Genomic DNA, 20221 nt, shown 5'->3' on the forward strand with positions numbered 1-20221 from the left:
CATCCATGTACTCTCCGAGGGCGCTAAGGAGACTCAGTGTATGACGACTGTTAAAAAAATAAATAAATAAAAGGTCTGGAAGAGTTTCTCTTCATTCTCAGATAAATAAACCTAAATAATCAACATGCATGTCTAGACAAGACTGGTATTTCTAATAGCTTCCTTCCTGCCCCTGCCAGGGCTGCCAGCCCTCTGTGAAAAGTCACTGTTGACAAACTCTTTGGCTCCGGGGAACTCTCCAGGCTCCGCTGCCCACTTTCTGTTGCTCCTCCATCTGGTTTCTGTCCCAGAGGCTCATAACCGGATACACCCCCTTCCTAACCCGTGGTGCTGGACCCATCTCATCACGTGACTTCTCACATGTCTCTTCCCAGCTGGCTTCCCGCACTACCGTCTGTGAACAAGAGAACTTCATTCTGGGGATTTTCACAGACTCCTGTCTGCATCCAGCCAAGGTCCAGAGCTACAGACCCCGTTCTTAGCAAGGCAGGACAACACAGAGCAAGCCAATAAGGACAGATCTGCCACATTAGAGAGGGGGAACAATGCCTCAGGACTTGAATGGAAAACTTTCCCTGAAATAGATTTGCTGCAGGAAACAGAAGAACATTTTAAAATATATTTGTTCCATACTCTTAAAAAAACAGAAACTTGAGCTGAGGCAAGAAGAGACTGCATGGAAACCAAAATCACAAGAGAGCCAGACTGAAATGTTTGTTGGAGACAGAACAGCAAATCTGATGCTGCAGACCGTCCTACTGTTGACATGGGGAAGGAATCTGAGAAGTGATCCCAGGACATGGAGGCAAGGAATGAAAGTGCTGACCAAGGTATTAGAGAGAGTCGCAAAGCCAAATTGTGAATAATCAGCCTCCCCAGAGGAGAAAGCCGCACAAAAGAAACAGAATAAATAACTCAAAGGAAAATAGAGAAAAGAAAAGAAGCTAATGTGTACTGGAAGAATCTTTCCCCAATATTTAAAAGAAACCTGAGTCTGGAGATTTCAAAAGCAAACTCACCACGTTGTGCAGGGATGAGAAGGGATGTCCCTGGGGAGGAGTCCCTTTCCCACCCCACTTCCTCCTCCCCCCACGGACCTCCCCCCGCAACACCACAGGCAAACCCACTTACAAAGCCTGATTCACATCCACCTCTGCTAGGAAGCAATTTCCTGATTTTAACTGTTGCATTTCTCTCTTTAAAGCTGGCAAAGAAGCTTAATCATATTCTGCCGCTAGTGATTATAACAATGAACGTTTCTTATGTTAGTCTAAGTCCTCTAAGAAGCAGATGCCAAGAAGGGATGAAACGTGCAAGAATGTTATGATGGGGAAACACCTGTGAGAGAACGTGGGGAGGGGGCGGGGCGGCTGGGAGTGTGGGCAGACATGACGCAAGTCTTACTCAAAGTGAAGGAGAAGGGGGGAGGGGTGGAAGCGTCCCAGAATGCTGTGCTGTACTTGCAAGTTTTGTCAGGCTGCTGGGGAGTCCTAGAGACAACGTCGGCCAGTAGAGGGGTCCAGCATCTCCCAGGAACCGGCCTGCACTAAGTCATGGGCTGGGAGGTGTGCATGGGAGGTATGCATCTGTGAAAACTCAGCAGTAAATTTCAGAGCATGGCAGCTAAAGCCCTTGGGTCAGTTACGCGTTCTGTAGCTGGTCTGTCAGATACAGTCTCATGGCCACCACAGTGGTCAATAAATATGAAGTCAGCAATCAATTATCAAGCAACTAAGCACCCAGTGCCACACTCAGCACACAAAAAAGTACACATGCTCCAAACCCCAAAATGGTAAAGACTGTATCCTTACATTTACAGAGTTCAAAATCTAATGAGAAGACAAACATGGAAATATGCAATTACCACAGAATATGAACGTGTGAGTGTAGAGGCACGTCCCAAATGCTACAGGAACAATAAACTCTACCCGCAAAGTCAGAGATATAAATGCAGAGGAAGTAAAAGTTAAGATATGCCTTAGAGAATGTCTGGGCATGCACCAGGCAGAGATTCCAATCAAAAGGAAATCACCTATGTGTGATGGGCTCTTACTGTTTATCTCGAATATCTGCAGTCCCTCCCTAGAGCACTGGGTGTACTTCCCTATCTCACTAAAGCCAGACTTGACCACATGGAATGTGAACAGGAATGGCTCCAGGCACTTCTGGGGGAAGCTTTAGTAGCCTGGTTGGTGTGTTTGCCCTGCTCTCTATTTTCTCTGACCAGAAAGGATCCCGAGAGGCAGCCCCATCAGCCTGCATTCCAGAATGAAGATGACATGAATCAGAGCAGCAGCTGTCTCTTGAAGGACACGTAGCGTGAGTGAGAAATAAACCTTCGTTTCTATCACCCATTAAGATTTGTGAGCACAGCAGAACCTAGCACTCCAGCCTGTATCTGACTGAGGCACTGATGGAGGTGGGATAGAATCCTGTCATAGAGTCTCCTAACCCATAGCCAGTGGAGTCCCAGTGAGGGCTTTTAACCAAGGAGCAGAAATGAGCAGATCTGGTTTATACAGTGTGGGAAGGAAGCCTACAGGGATGCGTTGTAATTATCCAGAGAAGAGTCTCTGAGGACTAACTCAGTGACAGTGCAGGGCAGTGAGGGTACAGGAGGGGTGGATTTCAGTGACCTGCAGTGGGAGATTGTGGTCAGTGGGAAGAGTTGTGAGTCAATGGTAGCGGCACACCCCCAATGCACAGGGGAAGAGAGGCTTCAGGAGAGCTGAGAAAGTGTCTGATTTTTGAATCAGAAGTTCCTTCAGGACATCCATGTGACAACAGGCAGTAGGTTCTTGGAAATATATGTTTGGAGTTTGGATAGCACTGAAGTAAGTCGCTTTAATAGCTGAATCTTAGAGAATGTTAATCTTTTCCTTTTCCCTAAATGGCCACTATAAGTTTGGCCCATTAAGAAAAAGGTAGGTGGGTGGGGGGGGGATGAATTGCCACACATAGTCGGCCGAGCTCCCTTCCAGACCACGGGGACCCTGTCACTTGCACAATCTTTCCATATGCTCAATGGCCTTGATCATGAACTTTTTTTTAAAATAAATTTTTTAAAATTATTTATTTATTTTTGGCTGCATTGGGTCTTCGTTGCTGCACACAGGCTTTCTCTAGTTGTGTCGAGCAGGGGCTACTCTTCCTTGTGGTGCGCAGGCTTCTCATTGCAGTGGCTTCTCTTGTTGCGGAGCACGGGCTCTAGATGCACAGGCTTCAGTAGTTGTGGCTCACGGGCTCAGTAGTTGTGGCTCGTAGGCTCTAGAGCGCAGGCTCAGTAGTTGTGGCGCGTGGGCTTAGCTGCTCCACAGCATGTGTGATCTTTCTGGACCAGGGCTCGAACCGTATCCCCTGCATTGGCTAGGCGGATTCTTAACCACCACCAGGGAAGTCCTGATCATGAACTTTTTGTTAGCTTTTTTTTCTCCTTAACACAGATGCAGAGGGATGAGAGTTCATCTTAGGCCACATTACCATCATTGATCCTTGAATGTCCTCTTCTCTTGTGTCTTTTGAATTTTCTTTTATCTCCATCCTCCACTGCCACTTGCCAGCTCCCACTTTCCCCATGATCAACCATTCTAATTTATTTAACATATACATTTCCATTTGTTCGTATTCTTTCAAGACATGTATTTTCGAGGGCTCGTGAGTTTTGAGGTAAGCAATACTGTACTATATTTCACTGTGTTTCACGCGTGACTCTGCATGGTACAGACAGCAATTTTCCCATCTGTTTTTTGGTGATGCCATCCAGGTTGACTCCTGCTTCCTACTATTGAAACCCCAAAACTCAGATGGGGACTTCAATTCATGGGCCAGTACTCGAACCCAGCCAAAACTCAGATTAGGACCTGAACCCACTGTCTTTTAATTAAAATCACACACTTGGTCTGAGGACCTATTAAAGTTCAGGCTCTTTATGCACAGAAAGAATTCAGTGAGAAACAAGCCATAGGTAAGAAGTGGATTTTTTTTTTTTTTTTTTTTTTTTTTTTTTTAGGGGCACGAACCCGTGTCCCCTGCATCGGCAGGCGGACTCTCAACCACTGCGCCACCAGGGAAGCCCCAGAAGTGGATTTATTTAGAGAGATACACGCTCCAGAGATAGCGTGTGGGCCATCTCAGAAGGCAAGAGGCCCCGAAATATGGCGTGGTTAGTTTTTATGGGCTTGGTAATTTCATAGGCTAATGAGTGGGAGGATTATTCCAACTATTTCGGGGAAGAGGCAGGGACTTCCAGGAATTGGGCCACCGCACACTTTCTGGCCTGTCATGGCGCCTGTGGGTGTGTTATTTAGCATATGTTAATCCATTACAATGAGTGTATAATAAGGCTCAAGGTCCACTAGAAGTTGAATTTTCTGCCATCTTGGACCTAGTTGGTTCTAACCAGTTTATGTCATATCCAAGGCTACGTCGTTGTTTTAAAGGTTGTGTCCTGCCCTGTTTCTTCTTGTTTCACTCTCACAGTGAGCTCTGCACACACCTCCCCTGTATCCTTTGCAGTAATTTCTTTAGAATGTATAGGTAGATGCATAGTATACATACTGTACACATTCTTCACCTGACGTAGCAGATGGCCCCAAGGTGGCTACCAGTCTACCCTCCATTCTCTTGTGCACGGACACTCCCAAACCCTCACATCTCTGCCAACAATTGGCATTATGCAGCATTCTAATTTTTGCCAATCTAGAAGTATTAAGTGATACCTCATTTTTTTTTAATTTGTTTTAATGATTTTGAATGAGTTTAAGCATCTCTTCATATCCTAGCTTGGCTTTGTTTTCCTCTTCTCTTTCTAGTTTCTAGAGTTTACTGGTTTCTTGAAAATAGAGATTAATGTTTTATTATTATTGCTGTTTTTACTGATTGGCAGTATTTTCTTTTGCATTCTAGATAGCAATTGTGTATCACCTTTACACCTTTTATAATTATCCCACAGTCCTTGGATATTCTGATGTGTGGGGTTTTTCTCTCTCTCTCTCTCTTTGTTTTCCCATTTGGGAAGTTTCTTTTTTTTCTTAATTAATTAATTATTATTATTATTTGGCTGCATTAGATCTTCGTTGCTGTGCACGGGCTTTCTCTAGTTGTGGTAAGCGGGGGCTACTCTTCGTTGCGGTGCGCGGGCTTCTCATTGAGGTGGCTTCTCTTTGTTGCGGAGCATGGGATCTAGGCACACGGGCTTCAGTAGTTGTGGCATGCGGGCTCAGTAGTTGTGGCTCGCGGGCTCTAGAGCACAGGCTCAGTAGTTGTGGCACACAGGCTTAGTTGCTCCGCAGCATGTGGGATCTTCCCAGACCAGGACTTGAACCCGTGTCCCCTGTATTGGCAGGCGGATTCTTAACCACTGCGCCACCGGGGAAGTCCCCTGGGAAGTTTCTGTTGCACTGATTCTTTCCTCAGATGTGTCTGGCTGCTGGTGAGCCCATGAAAGGCAGTCTTTATTTTTGCTTCAGAGTTTCTAATTCTCATATTTCCTTTTAATTCTTTCTAAAAGTTTACATGTTCTCTAATTACATTGCTCACCGATTCTTGTATGTGGACGATTTTCCCACCAGAGTTCTTAGCATATTAATCATAGTTATTTTAAATTCTCAGTCTGATTATTCCAAAATCCCTATCCCTGCCATATCTGAGTCTGGAATTCTTTCTTTGCCTCTTTGGATTGTATTTTTTCCTTTTATCAAGCTGTGTAATTTTTTGTTGAAAGCTGGACATGAAAATAGCTGGGTAAAAGAACTAAGGTTAACAGGCCTTTATATTTATATGTATATTTATATATAATATAAGGTTTTATATTTATCTGGGTAGGAGGTAGACTGTGTTTAATGTTTGTAGAGGTCAGAAACTTAAATCTTCTCTGAGAATTTTTAGGAAAAAAGCTGCTCACCTGTATTCTTTGTGTTTTCCTAGATACTCCTTCTAGAGGCTGAGCCTCGCAGCCAGTTCAGTTGTAAACTCCCATTATTACACCAGAGAGCTACTGATGTGGCCACCTGGTGTGGTGGTGTGGAGGGGGGAAAGCATTCTAGAATTCTATTATCCCATCTCGGTCTTTTTGTGAGTCTGTGCTCCTGGGCTGTGACCTCCACAAGTGACTCTCAGTTTCCTGCCACCTCCCCACCCTTAAGACCTTAAGTAAGACAGGAAGGCTAGAAAGAGGTAGAATTGGGTATATTCCATCCCGATGTGGAAGGCTGAAGAAGGCTGGAGTTGGGTATTTCCCTCCCCTGCAGTCCCCCTTGGTTAGGCTGTGGTAAAACCCAAGTTGCTTAGACTCTGTCAAAATAGTTTTCCTTGAGGGCAGTTCTTTGTTAAGGAGAATGGAATGCCCTGGGTGTGTTTCAAAATGGTAATGTTTCCTCTCCCTGCCGAGAAGCATGAGGGTTTTTTCTCTTATCTTTACCCTGAGAACCTGGTAGGGCTTCTGGAGGTAAAATTAGAGCTGGGTCTCCAGGAGTTCTTATCTTGCAAGCTGGCCCAGGCTTAAGCTCCCATCTTCCAGCTGCTCTTTCCAACAGCAGCTTTGCTCCCAGTAAGCTGTGATTCTCTGTATCTGCCTAGCTGTCTCTCTAGTTTGGGGCATGCTAGTTTGCCCTGAGATCAGTTCTCTGATAGATCTGAGAAAAGTTGATTTTTGTTTAAGTTCTTTTTCTTGTTCTGAGAATGGGAGCTCTGACTTCCAACGTCTTTATATGTTGGACTAGAAACCAGAAGTTGCATGTCACTTTTAGATATCATAAATACTTTTCTAATTCTGTCATGTTCCAATTACCCATAGTTACATTTCGTGGAATGAAAATCTTTAATTCGTCTGTCAAAACATCACCAGTATGTTTGCCTTTGCGCCTGCTTTTTAAATTTTTGTTCAAGGAGACTTTTCCTGTCCCTAGTTGAAAGAATATCCTTTTATATTTTTCTCTATTGACTTTGTAATTTTACCTTTGGCACTTGGGTCTTTAATTCACCTGGTGTCAAGGAATGATTCAGTTTTGTTTTTCTCCATAGAGTGAGCCAGTTTTCCCAATAGAATCTATGAAACAGTCCATTCTTCCCCATTTGATATATGGTATATTAAGTTCCCATTTATACAAATGCCTTTCTCCCAGGTCTCTGTTAAATCGCCTTGGTCTATTTGTCTGTTCTTTTGCCAGTTCTGCTGTGTTTTAATGCTGTGTCAGTATCTAGTAAGACAAATCCTTCTTCTTTCTTCTTTCAAGTTGAATGTATTTAAATGTACTCTTGAAGTAAATTTATTCTGGGTTTATCTTTGAGGCTTGTTTCTCCCATCTTTAATACAAAAGGAAAACAGAGATTCCATTAAGGCAGTGTTTCAGACAAACAAACAAACCCTTTCCTTTGTATATAAGGACATAGTTATTAATCCTGTGTTGTTGGGACCTGTACGCCAGGCTGTTTCTGCAGTAGTTCCATTATAAGCCTGTCACTCCCTTTCCCCCAGCTCACTTCAGAGCAGCGGGTGTACACTTTTGACAGAGCTGGCTGAGATGCTGATGGTAGGAAGACGGCTTTTCTGTTGGGACCACATCGTGGATTCATCAATGTCATTCTTTACAAAAGCTAGTCAACCTAAAAAGGCCCCACTCCTAGAGGCCATCTAGCGTAACTAGCTTGTTTTCTGGGTGAAATAATTGAGGGCCAATGAGGTGAGGTTATTCACCAAGATCTTCCAGCTTCCTCTTCACAGGCCAAGCACCAGACCTTTTCGATTCTGAGTTCATTGCTTCACCCACATTCCCCACACCACATGGCTTTCTTCAGCGAACAGGGCAGACAGAGACTGAACATGGTAAATTCTGAGAGAGATCCAAACATAAGCATGCTGTTCATTTTATATACGTCTGATGAGTGGATGGGAATGCAAAACATTCTTTGAGTGAGTCATCAAACGTGAATCAGGACCTTGCTTCCAGGCACAAGATGGAATTTCTTTTCTTGTTTACTGATAACTTCAGGCCTCTTGGGTTTCAGTATTTAAGTAAAATAAGGTAGATTTCAAGGTCTATTGCAAATATTTTGAGGACAGCAAAGCTCTGACAGCAGGAAAGGGACTGAATTAGAAGCTGCAGTGACCTAATTGCCCTACCATTGACAAATGACTAATTGATTCTGTACACACAGCTGCTAGAACTACAGTATGGAGATAAGGCTTGCCTGTATCGTTAATATAAACCATGTACCATTAAAAGTTAATTTGTGGTTTCCTTTAAACTAAGAGGCTACTCTTGGATGACAGAGGTATTCATCAACCAGTAGTTGCAACAGAAGATTATCATATAGCTTTCTATTAAGAAAAAAATTAATTTACCAAGAAATAATAGCACATAAGGTAATATATATTGTGTTTATTAGAAGTTATATTATTATACTATTTCAAATGTTTTATGATTCTTCCACCCTAGGAAAACAGAAGTTTATATTTGGTTTTTCCTTATTTATAAGAATACATATTTTACATGGTATCAAATGATATTGTTAGTAAAAAATATCGCTCTATGAATTAACCTTAGAACTTTTTTTGTGTTTGAATGCTCCTTGCAGTTTGGTGAGATAATTTTTTTGCACCTATATTAGAGCTGACCAGAACCACAGACTGGACTGCAGAGCTGACTTTGGCCTGGACAAATATGTCTTGGTGCTGGACAGCCTTCCCTTCTGGGCAGACAGCTCTTCGAGTTAGCCAGCATGAAATCAGTAATTTCATTCTCTTAGTTCAGATGAAATGAAACTATGCAGGAAAGCTACTTTGGGGCTTATAAGGTGATATGTTTTGAGGTCCCATAGAGAGCAGTTTGGTGATGCTTCTCCAATCTTAAACTGTAAACTGAGAAAAGTCTGATAATAAGAATGTGGCAAAATCTATGTACCAAGGTCTTCATTACAGCATTATTTATAGTAACGAATAATTAAAAACAACTTAAATATTCAGCCATACAGAACATACTATTCATTAATATGGTATTTTAAGCAGCTACATAAAAGGTTGCTTTTAAAGACAAATGACATAGGAAATATTTATGTTGAACAAATAAAGACATTTGAATGTGTCAACCTTAAAAATGAAATAACATTGTTTTTTTGGTGGGTTTTTTTTGTTTGTTTTGTTTTTAAAGAAGGCAAGATGAGTTATTTGGGAATTGCAAAGAACTGCAATTCGGGACATGCAAGCTACAGGGAGCCAAAGGCAAGTCCAAAGAGACCAAGGGAAAGTCTGCCTTTTTAGGTTTTAGGAGGAACCTGGAGATGGTTGCTTTGAATAAAAGTTCACTGGAGGTGGGCTTCCCTGGTGGCGCAGTGGTTGAGAGTCCGCCTGCCGATGCAGGGGACACGGGTTCGTGCCCCGGTCCGCGAAGATCCCACATGCCACGGAGCGGCTGGGCCCGTGAGCCATGGCCGCTGAGCCTGCGCGGTTGGGGCCTGTGCTCTGCAATGGGATAGGCCACAGCAGTGAGAAAAAAAAATCTGCTGACTGCATATACTCCCCCTTCACTAAAATCACACATTGATATAGACTGACCTTTCCCCTACCTCTTTGGAGCAGTTTCTCCAGAAACTGAAATGCTGTCTCCCGGGCTATAGTCCTCATTTTGCCCCAAATAAAGCTTTAAAACTTAACTCACAACTCAGACATTGTGCAATTGTTTTTTCAGTCGGCATTACTTTTACAAAAATTACCTTTAAGACAAAGAATAATCTTCACAATAATTTATGACATGAAGAGAGAAAATGAAAATGTTTAGGCAAGACAGATACACACTTTGCCACAAGTATTTCACGCCAAAGTATTTCTTGAACTTCTAAAATTGAAAATGAGTTATGCATTTGATGACATTATACATTGTTGTGTGAGTAGTATGTTGTCTAGCAGATAATTTGTAAGTATATTACAAAACCAGCTCATTTGAAAGTTGAAAGTGATGTTTTTTAATTGTTAATATGTCATGATTTTATGTCATATTTTTACTTGTTATTTATTGTATGATTTCTATTAAAATAGAAATGTATGATTTCTATTAAAAGAAATCATGTCTCAAAAATCTTGAAATTAGAAACAAAATTTTAATCTGTTTGAAAAACTTCTAAAACCATCAGAGCCGAGAGGAGCTTGAGAAGACATGACAACTAAATATAATGGACATTAGATAAAAACCAAGGAAATCTGAAAAAAGTATAGACTTTATTTATTAAAATGTTTCAATATCAGTTGATTACTGTAACAAATGTACCACACTAGTATAAGATGTTAATAATGTGGTATATGGCAACTCTCCATACTCTACAATTTTTCTGTAAACTTAAAATTTTTCTAAAAAATATGTATAAACAATAGTTTCTAAATGAAATTTTAGTCATGTAACCACCCCCATAATCAAATATATAGAGCATTTCTATCACACTTAAAAGCCTCCTCCTGCCTCTTTTGCAGTCAGCCCTCTTCTCCCCATCCCAGCCCCTGGAAACCACTAATTTCATTTATGTCCCTGTAATTGTGCCTTTTCCAGAATGTCATATGAATATAATCATACAGTATCAATCCTAGAATATGTAACCTTTGTGTCTGGCTTTTTTCCATTAGCATAATGTTTTTTAACTTATTGATGCATGTATCCATAGTTCCTTCATTATTATCACTGAGTACATTGACGGTTGTATCTCAAATTGTTTATGCATTTACTAGTTGATAAACATTTGGACTGTTTCCAGTTTGGGGCTATTATGAATAAAGCTGAAGCAAACATTCACCTACAGGTCTTTGTGTAGGCAAATGTTTTCATTTCTCTTGAGTAAATACCTAGGGTAGGGATGGGTCATATGTTAACTATATGTTTAACTTTACAAGTAACTGCTAAAATATTTTCCAATCTATTTGTACTGTTTTGACTTCTGATAGATAATGTACAGGTGTTCCAGTTTCTCCACATTCTTGCCAGGAATTAGTGTTAAAAAATATTTTCCATTTTAGGCAATCTAGTAGGTATGTAGCAGTGGTGGATTTAACTTACGATTCCCTAATAAATAATAATATGAAGCATCTTTCTATGTGCTCACTTGCCATCCACATACATTCTTTTCTGAAGTGTCCAATTTTTGCCCATTTAAAAATTGAGTTGCTTATCTCTTATTATTGGATTGTAAGTATTCTTTATATATTCTGGGTATAATTCTTTTACCTTATATCAAGTTTTTAAAGATTTTCTTCCAATATGTCTTTTCATCTTATTAACTGTGTGTTTTGAAAGCACAGCTTAAATTTTGTTAAAATCCAGTTTATCAGTATTTTTCATTTTATGATTATGCTCAAGCTCTAAGCAATATTTGCCTAACCTAAGCTTCTAAAGATTTTTGCATTTGCTTCATTCTTAAAGTTTTAGAATTTAAGGTCTTATATTTAGGTTTATGATACATTTTTTTTACATCTTTATTGTAGTATTATAGCTTTACAAAGCTGTGTTAGTTTCTGCTGTAGAACAAAGTGCATCAGCTATATGTATACATATATCCCCATATCCCCTCCCTCTTGAGCCTCCCTCCCACCCTCCGTACCCCACCCCTCTAGGTGGTCACAAAGCACCAAGCTGATCTCCTTGTGCTATGCAGCAGCTTACCACTAGCTATCTGTTTTACATTTGGTAGTGTATATATGTCAGTGCTACTCTCTCACTTCATCCCAGCTTCCCCTTCCCCCAGTGTGTCCTCAAGTCCATTCTCTACGTCTGCATCTTTATTCCTGCCCTGCCACTAGGTTCATCTGTACCATTTCTTTAGATTCCATATATATGCATTAGCATACAATATTTTTCTCTTTCTGACTTACTTCGCTCTGTATGACAGACTCTAGGTCCATCCACCTCACTACAAATAACTCGATTTTGTTCCTTTTTATGGTTGAGTAATATTCCATTGTATATATGTGCCACATCTTCTTTATCCATTCATCTGTCGATGGACATTTAGGTTGCTTCCACGTCCTGGCTATTGTAAATAGTGCTGCAATGAACATTGTGGTACATGTATATGACACTTTTTTTTTTTTTTGCAGTACGCGGGCCTCTCACTGTTGTGGCCTCTCCTGTTGCAGAGTCTAGTAGACTACACTTGAGGTCTTCTATTTCCTGTTCTTCTGTCTAGTTGTTTTATCCATTATTAAAAATGGAGTATTAAAGTCCTCAACTATTATTATTGAATTGTTGATTTCTTTTATCAATTCTGTTATCAATTTTATTTATTTTGTTACTCTATTGTTAGGTGCATGTATGTTTATAATTGTTATAGCTTTCTGTTGGATTGGTCCTTTTATAAAATTTATAGAATTTTAATATGTATAAAATGTCTCTATGTCTAGTAATATTTTTTTGTTTTCAAGTACATTTTTCTCATATTAGTATAACCACTCCAGCTTTCTTATGTTTGTTGCTTACATATTTTTTTCATCCTTTTACTTTCAACCAAATTGAATCTTTGAATTTAAAGGGTGTTTCCTGTAGGCGTCATAAAACTGGATCGTGTTTCTTTATCCACACTGCCAATCTCTGCCTTTTGATTGGAGTGTTTAATCTATTCACACTTAATGTTAGTATTGATATAGTTAGAAATATGTCTGACATTTCACACTTTATTTTCTATATGTATCTTGTCATTTTTGTTCCAGTCTTCCTCACTTACTGTTTTCTTTTGCATCAAGCGTTTTTTAGTGTAACTTTTAATTCCTTTAATAAGTTGTGTAAATTTAATTCCTTTTATAATATTTTTATTTTGTTATTTTATGTATTTTGGGCTTACCATATATATATTAAGTTGTCAGAATGTACTTCAGATTTATATTAAATAATTCCAGTGAGATATAGAAATGGTATTTCAGTTTTCCTCTTCCCCTTTTTTTAAGACCTCTATATATGCTATAAAATTTGCAATACATTGTGATAATTATTAACTTATATAACTTTATGTTATGTTTAAAGTTGACAATAAAGGAAAGAAAATATATATTTCTAGTGTTTGTTCTATTAACCTTCCTTTTTGCAATTTCTGGTTCTCTTCTTGTTCTTGTACATTTGAATTGTTCTCTGCTGTCATTTCCTTACTCCAATATAGCTTTGCTCCCATTCACCTCTTTCATGCTGGTATTGTCAAATATATTACATTTCTATATGTTACAAGCCCAACAATACATATATGTGTATACTGCTTTATACAGTTGATTGTTATATAAATTAAGTGATAAAGTATGAATTTATACTGCCTTTCACAATTACATAATTATCTTTACTGGTACTGTTTATTTCTTTGTATAAATTTAAGTTACTGTATGGGGTCACTTGCTCTAGGTCTGAAAAACTTATTTTAGTATTTCTTACACAGCAGGTCTGCTAATAATAAATTTTCTAAAACTTTGTGTATCTTGAAATGTTTTTATTTTACCCTCATTTTTGAAATATGGTTTTGGTGGAGATAAGATTCTCTTTTGACAGTTTTCTTTTAGGAATTTGAATACGTTGTGCCATTGCCTTCTGGCCTCCATTGTTTCTAGCGATCAGTCAGCTGTTCATTTTATTGGAGTTCCCGAAAACACGAAGGTTGTTGCTTTCAAGAGTTTGTCTTACACTGTGATGTGTCTGCATGTGAATCTCATTGGGTTTATACTCCTTGCAGTTGGATGAATTTTAGATTGTTTTTCATCAAATTTTGAGTTTTCAGCCATTATTTTTAAAAACATTTTTCTATTCCTTTCTATCTTTCCTCTAACTCTTTAATCCCATTACACATATGTTGTTGTAGTTTATGGTATCCCACTTTCTCTAAAGCTCTGTATGTCTTTTTTTAAATTATTTTGTTGTTGTTCAGATTGCATGATCCCTCTCACTTTAAATTCAGTGATTCTTTGTTCTGCCAGCTCAAGTCTACGCTGAGCCCATTTAGTAAAATTTTTATTTTAGTTATTGTATTTTTCAAGTTCATATTTTCCATTTGGTTCTTTTCATAATTTATCTCTCTTAATTGTTATTCTTTATTTGATGAGTCATATTATAACTTCCTTTATTGCTTTAAGCACTGTTTATTTTAGTTCTTTGAAGTCTTAACTGCTTCTTTGAAGTCTTTCTAAGTTTGAAATCCGTACACTCTCAAAGCCAGTTTCTGTTGCCTGCTTTTTTTCTTGTGTATGGAACACATTTTCCTTTTTATTTGGAAATCTTGTAATTTTTTGTTTAAAACTGGTCATTTTGAACACACTATTCTAGCAACAATGGATGCTGATCCCTCCCACCCTGCTCCCATACTCTTTGTAAGGCTTCTTGTTGCTTTGTTAATGTTTTTTGTTTGTTTGTTTGTTTAGTGACTGCTGAACTATGTAATGACGTATAATTCCCTGCAGTGTACAACTTCTGATGCCTGCCACTCCTCAGAAGGTGCAGCCTGGAGCATGTGCAGTTACTCTGCAATTGTAGTGGATTTAGCAGGGTTCCATTTGACTTTCTCCTTCCCTGTGATTATGTTAAACTGTCTGCCTACCTTGGTATCACATCCAGCTCTCAGTCTCCATTAATTGCTGGCTGACTGTTTTCAATAAGCTTTTGGGCATAAAATGCTACCTATTCTGACCCAAATCCTTGAGCCCACTTGTTGAGGTTTGTTCTGACCACAGGAGGGCTCTTTTTCACTGTCTCTTTCCCTGGCTTTCTCTGATAAACTTCTAGCTTGTTTACACTGTAGCCTGTTGCTCTCATGAAGCTTCCAGCCTCCTTTTAATTGCTTATCATCACTGCTTACCTCCATTGTTTTCCAGAGCACCCTTAGGCTTGAATTTCCCCACACTCTGTTCTAAATAGTTCCCTTGGGTAGAGCTTTAAAGCTCTGTGTTCTTATGACCTACATATCCTGTTGGGCAAAACCTCTGTGTCACTGCTCTGGAGGTGGGGACCAGCTCAGTGGCCCACTTCTCTCAGACTGATACTCTGCTTCACAAACAGGTCACTGGGCTGGGGCAGCTGCCTCTGGACTTCTCTGCTTTCCTCCCCTGGGATACAGACTCTGGCCTATATGCTGAGGTGAAGGCAACTGGGGTCCCAGTATTCTTGGTCTGCCATGCCTGGGTAGTTTCTGTCCTGTGAGTAGCAGTTAGGTGGAGGAAGGGATCCCCAGACCTCTCACTGCTCTTGCTTCAAATACAGCCTCTGCAACACTGAGCTGGTGGCCTGCCCCTCAAGTAGAGGCACCACAGCCCTTGACTGGGAGCTGATGGAAAAGGGAGCACTATGTTCTTGGCTACAGCTCTGCAGAGTGAAGCTTCCACTTTGCTGAGCTAGAGCAAGGAAAAAGAGCGAGTCACGGCTCCAATGCCACAGACTTCTACTGTTCTTACCAAGTAGATATTCTTAAACAAATGCTTCTTCCTTTCTGTGTGTGCTTCCAGAGATTTAAAATGGTTGAGTTTCTTTTCTAATTTTTACCAGGTAGGTTATTTCACTGGGGAGGGGGTCCATGGAGGTCCTTATGCCACCATTCTGGAAATTGTCTCCTAATATCATATGATTTTAAGTCAAGAGCTTCAAAATTAGTGAAGCATATACATTGTGCTCAATAAAAAACATATATATGCAATAATAGTTTTATTTTTATGTATTAGTTATCTGTTGGTGCATTGAAAAATCACAACAAAACTAAGTGTCTAATGACAACGTTCATTCTGCTTATGAATCTGCATTTTGACAGGGCTCCATAGGGATTCGTTTTTGCATTACTCCATGTCAGCTAGGGTTCCTCAAAGCTTGGGAATTGGAATAATCTAAGGGCTTACCCATTCATATTTCTGATGGGTGATGTTGGAGGCTAGAATAGCTGGGGCTTTGGGGGTATCTCTCTATATCTTGTGTATATTTGTGGCCTGTCCATGTATGCTTCAGTATGTTTCAGCGTAGCTGACCTTTTAAATATCACCTGAGGGCTTCTAAGACATGTGTCTTGAGAGAGTCAGGTGGCAGCTCTATGACCTTTTATGATCTAGCCTTGGAAGCCATGCAGTAGTCAGAGGCCCACCAGATTCAATAGGGGGTAACAGGGCTTCCCTGGTGGTGCAGTGTTTGGGAGTCCACCTGCCGATGCAGGGGACACGGGTTCGTGCCCCGGTCCGGGAGGATCCCACATGCCGCGGAGCGGCTGGGCCCGTGAGCCATGGCCGCTGAGCCTGCGCGTCCGGAGCCTGTGCTCTGCAACGGGAGGGGCCACAACAGTGAGAGGCCCGCGTACCGGAAAAAAAAAAAATAGGGGGTAACACAGACAAAATTTCTTCTGGAAGGAGTGTCAACAGTAGAACTGGAGAAGAATGCATGGGATGGGATGCATTGGTATGGCTGCTTTGGGAAAATACTACCTGCAACAGGGGTAAAAGCTAACAGGTTGCTATTTATTGTTAGGAAATATAAAACTTTTAAATAATTTAAAATATAATTCACCTTTCTTTTTTAAATTCTATTTTATTTGTTTATAATGTATGCATTTCAGTAGAATATGCATGTAATTTATAAATAAGTAGTCACATAATGGGATTCTCTTCAAATTCCTTTTTTTTTTTTTTCTTTGCTGTACGCAGGCCTCTCACTGTTGTGGCCTCTCCCGTTGTGGAGCACAGGCTCCGGACGCACAGGCTCAGCGGCCATGGCTCACGGGCCCAGCCGCTCCGCGGCATGTGGGATCCTCCCGGACCGGGGCACGAACCCGTGTCCCCTGCATCGGCAGGCAGACTCTCAACCACTGCGCCACCAGGGAAGCCCCTCAAATTCCTTTTAATAATGTATTGTATGATCAAAAAATTTAGAAAACTCTAATACAGAAATTCAAAATCAGGTTGAGTGATTTCCTCAGCAGTACACCAATATATATATTATGATAAAATTATTTTGTGATAACTTCCAAACAAGTATAAAACCCAAACTATTGGAACAGAATTATAATAATAATTAGCATCTGGTAAGAACACCCTATGTGTCAGGCATAGTCTTATGAATTTTACATATATTACATAAACACATAAATATTTACATTCAGTTCTCTTAATAACTATATGAACTAGGTATTTATTATTTCTGTTTTGCAGATGAGAAAATGGAAGCTTGGAACGGATAAGTCAGCCAGCTTGTATGACAGAGCTGAACTCCAGAGCCCGTAATCTTAACTACCATACAGAGAAATGAGACTTTTACAGGTGTCTATTGTGGTGTGTGTTTTTAGGAAAGTCTGTTTAGGGCCCAAGGCAGTGGTGTGTGGAAAATATTTAACAACCAGCCCTCCAAAAAGAAACTGTAGGCAAGTATATATGTACATCTGTTTAGTATTATTTTTACTGACCCAAAGGAGATGCCCACATAATTTACAAATAATAATAAAAGATATATATTCTTTATCTTAATTCCATAACCTATAACTTCAGTGTGACTTGCTATTTCTTGCAAAATGCAACCTATACTTCTACTGCTCAAGAACAGGGTAACAAAATCAGATGATGAATAAATGCTAGATTACTGTCTAATCAGCAAAGAAATTATTCATACTGTCAGAAAAAGGGTAGTTTCAACATGAATGTTGGTTGATAATTTGGTTTGGGCTAATGAGTCAGATGGAAGTGCAACCATGAAGATGTATGTCAATGAAAATAAGTGGAGGAAGCCAACTTTTTTAAGACATTACTACTATTTAGCAGAGGCATAAGTGTATTAAATACAGTAGGTTTCTAGAATATGCTCCCAGATACAAGAAGTATTCCTTAATTTATTATTGTGGTAAAGTGAAATATACATAACATAAAATTTACCATCTTAACCATTTGTAAGTGTACAGTTCAGTGGCATTAAGTACATTCACATTGTTGTACAATCATCACCACTATTCATCCTCAGAATTCCTTCATCACCCCAAACTCGAACTCTGTACCCCACGAAACAGTAACTCCCTATTCACCCCTCTCCAGGTCCCCAGAAACCACAATTCTACTTTCTTTCTATATGAATTTGCCGATTCTAGGTACCTCATATAAGTGGAATCATATAATAGTTGTCCTTTGGGGTCTGGCTTATTTCATTTAGCAAAATGTTGTAGCATGTGTCTGAATTACATTCCTTTTAAGGCTGTATAATATTCCATCGTATGTGTATATCATATTTTATTCATCATTCATTTACCAGTGGACATTTGGGTTGTTTCCACCTGTTGGCTATTGTGAATAGTGCTGCTATAAACATTGGTGTACAAATATTGATTTGAGTCTTTGCTTTCGATTTTTGGGGGTATATACCCAAAAGTGGAATTGCTGGATCATATGGTAATTCTATGCTTAATTTTTTTGGAAGAAGTATCTTACTGTTTTCCAGTGCCGTCCTTTTATTTATTTGTTTAAGTTTACTCTCACTCTGTGTTCTGCCATTATCCTGGGGAACTTCAAGTTTCTAACATCTCCTTTGCTTCCACCCATGCTCCGATCACATATTATATCTCATTTATTAATGTCTCAAACTCTTACTATTCTCTCCATCATTACAAACTTAGAGTCCGAACACAGTCTAAGGCTTAGCTTGATTTCCAAGTATAGCAGGGACAGATCAATGATTGAAGAATGACTCTGTCTGGTAATATTCAATAAATGCATTATAACTTATTAAATTTTTTTATATAAAAATAAATTTATACCTTGTGAACAAGAAACAAAAATTCCTTCTAGGAGACAGACTATGAGCCAGTGGGAAACACAACTCACAGTACAAACAAGTGACAAATGACAATAATGCTATGTGATATACACACTTCACTAGTAGGAAATGCGAAATTTCAAGGGAAGTTAAAAGATGGAGAAATTTACTCTTCTTTGCGGAGGAATACCTAGCTGAGAGGTAACACTTGAGTTGAGCCTTTTTAGATCTTCAGTGACAGTTTGTAACCGAGGAAGGGAGATCAGGGCAATCCAGGTCAGCAGGACAAAGGTGCAGAGGCTCAGAGCTGGCAGGCGAGGCGGGGTGTGTTCAGACAGGTTAGACTCAAATGTGTAACTGTGGAGGCGATGAAGAGGGGTGGGGTGGAGGTGGTGTCAGAGGATGTGGCTGAATAGAGTTTGGCCCTAGACTGAGAATGATTTTGAGTGACAGACTAAGGAGCTGCTCTTTAGTTTAAGACCAATGGAGACTCACAGCAGTTTGTAAGTAGAGGAGTGACATGATAAATTCTGCATTTAGAAAGCCCAGCTCAGTGATCACATAGAGAAAGAACTGAAGGGATTTAAAACTAGAAAATAAGAGACCGGATAGGAAGTCAGTGTACCAGACAGTGCTCTGCTGTTGAGGATGACATTGGAGAGATACCTCTTGCATTTTTCTTCCAACACTGTTATAAATGTCTCACCTTGAAGACCAGTATAGAAAGTTCCATGCAGCAAAAAGAAATCTGTTTAGTTAGAAGTGTCAACTTTTATAAATGACATTTTAGCAAAATTTTAAGAGTGACTTTTGTAGCATTAAGAAAGAGGAATCACCATGTAGAATTTATTTGGCTTTCATTCTTTCTTTCCTCTGATAGGAGTTCGTCCCTGAAGAGCAAAGTACAAGTTTCTGACCTAATGTGTCTCCAGTCTCTTCTGTTTGATCACCTTTACATTGAGGCCAGCACACCTTTAGTGTGACACTTTTTATATTCACAATATCTTGTTTGCAGAAAGATTTTTCTTTTATCAGAAACAAAGACAATGTCCATCAGCCAGTGTTAGTAAAGGCAAGGATCAAACAGCCTTCCCAATTTATACTATGCTGACCACACTCAAAAATGAGAATTTATGTGGGCTTCCCTGGTGGCGCAGTGGTTGAGAGTCCGCCTGCCGACGCAGGGCACACGGGTTCGTGCCCCGGTCCGGGAAGATCCTACATGCCGTGGAGCGGCTAGGCCCGTGAGCCATGGCCGCTGGGCCTGTGCATCCGGAGCCTGTGCTCCGCAACGGGAGAGGCCACAACAGTGAGAGGCCCGTGTACCGCAAAAAAAAAAAAAAAAAAAAAAAATGAGAATTTATGGCAGGATTCAAATCAATGCAGATAATTCCTTGATATATTTTAGGGAGTGGAATTTCTAACAGGTCTATTCTTTGCCTGAAACCTGCAAATACATGTGACTTTTAATGTTGTCAATGGCATGAGTTACAAGTAGAGATAAGTGGTGATGA

The 20221-nt window shown here is 39.8% G+C and overlaps 1 long non-coding RNA gene across 2 annotated transcripts in view; it reads left to right on the forward strand.

The window, feature by feature from the left end:
- LOC112412708 (uncharacterized) overlaps positions 1 to 19688 on the forward strand; it is a 110804-nt gene extending 91116 nt beyond the window's left edge. The window contains exons 5-6 of one of the 2 annotated variants that reach the window (XR_003005851.1): positions 17123 to 17230; positions 19588 to 19688. This is a non-coding gene — a long non-coding RNA (uncharacterized LOC112412708). Of the gene's footprint in view, positions 1 to 17122; positions 18059 to 19587 lie in introns of those variants that run through there. The other variant, XR_003005849.1, reaches the window with a different exon arrangement.
- Positions 19689 to 20221: the final 533 nt, after the last annotated feature.

This window comes from Neophocaena asiaeorientalis, unplaced genomic scaffold, assembly GCF_003031525.2.
Source record: "Neophocaena asiaeorientalis asiaeorientalis breed wild unplaced genomic scaffold, Neophocaena_asiaeorientalis_V1.1 scaffold191, whole genome shotgun sequence".
Classification (NCBI taxonomy): domain Eukaryota; kingdom Metazoa; phylum Chordata; class Mammalia; order Artiodactyla; family Phocoenidae; genus Neophocaena; species Neophocaena asiaeorientalis.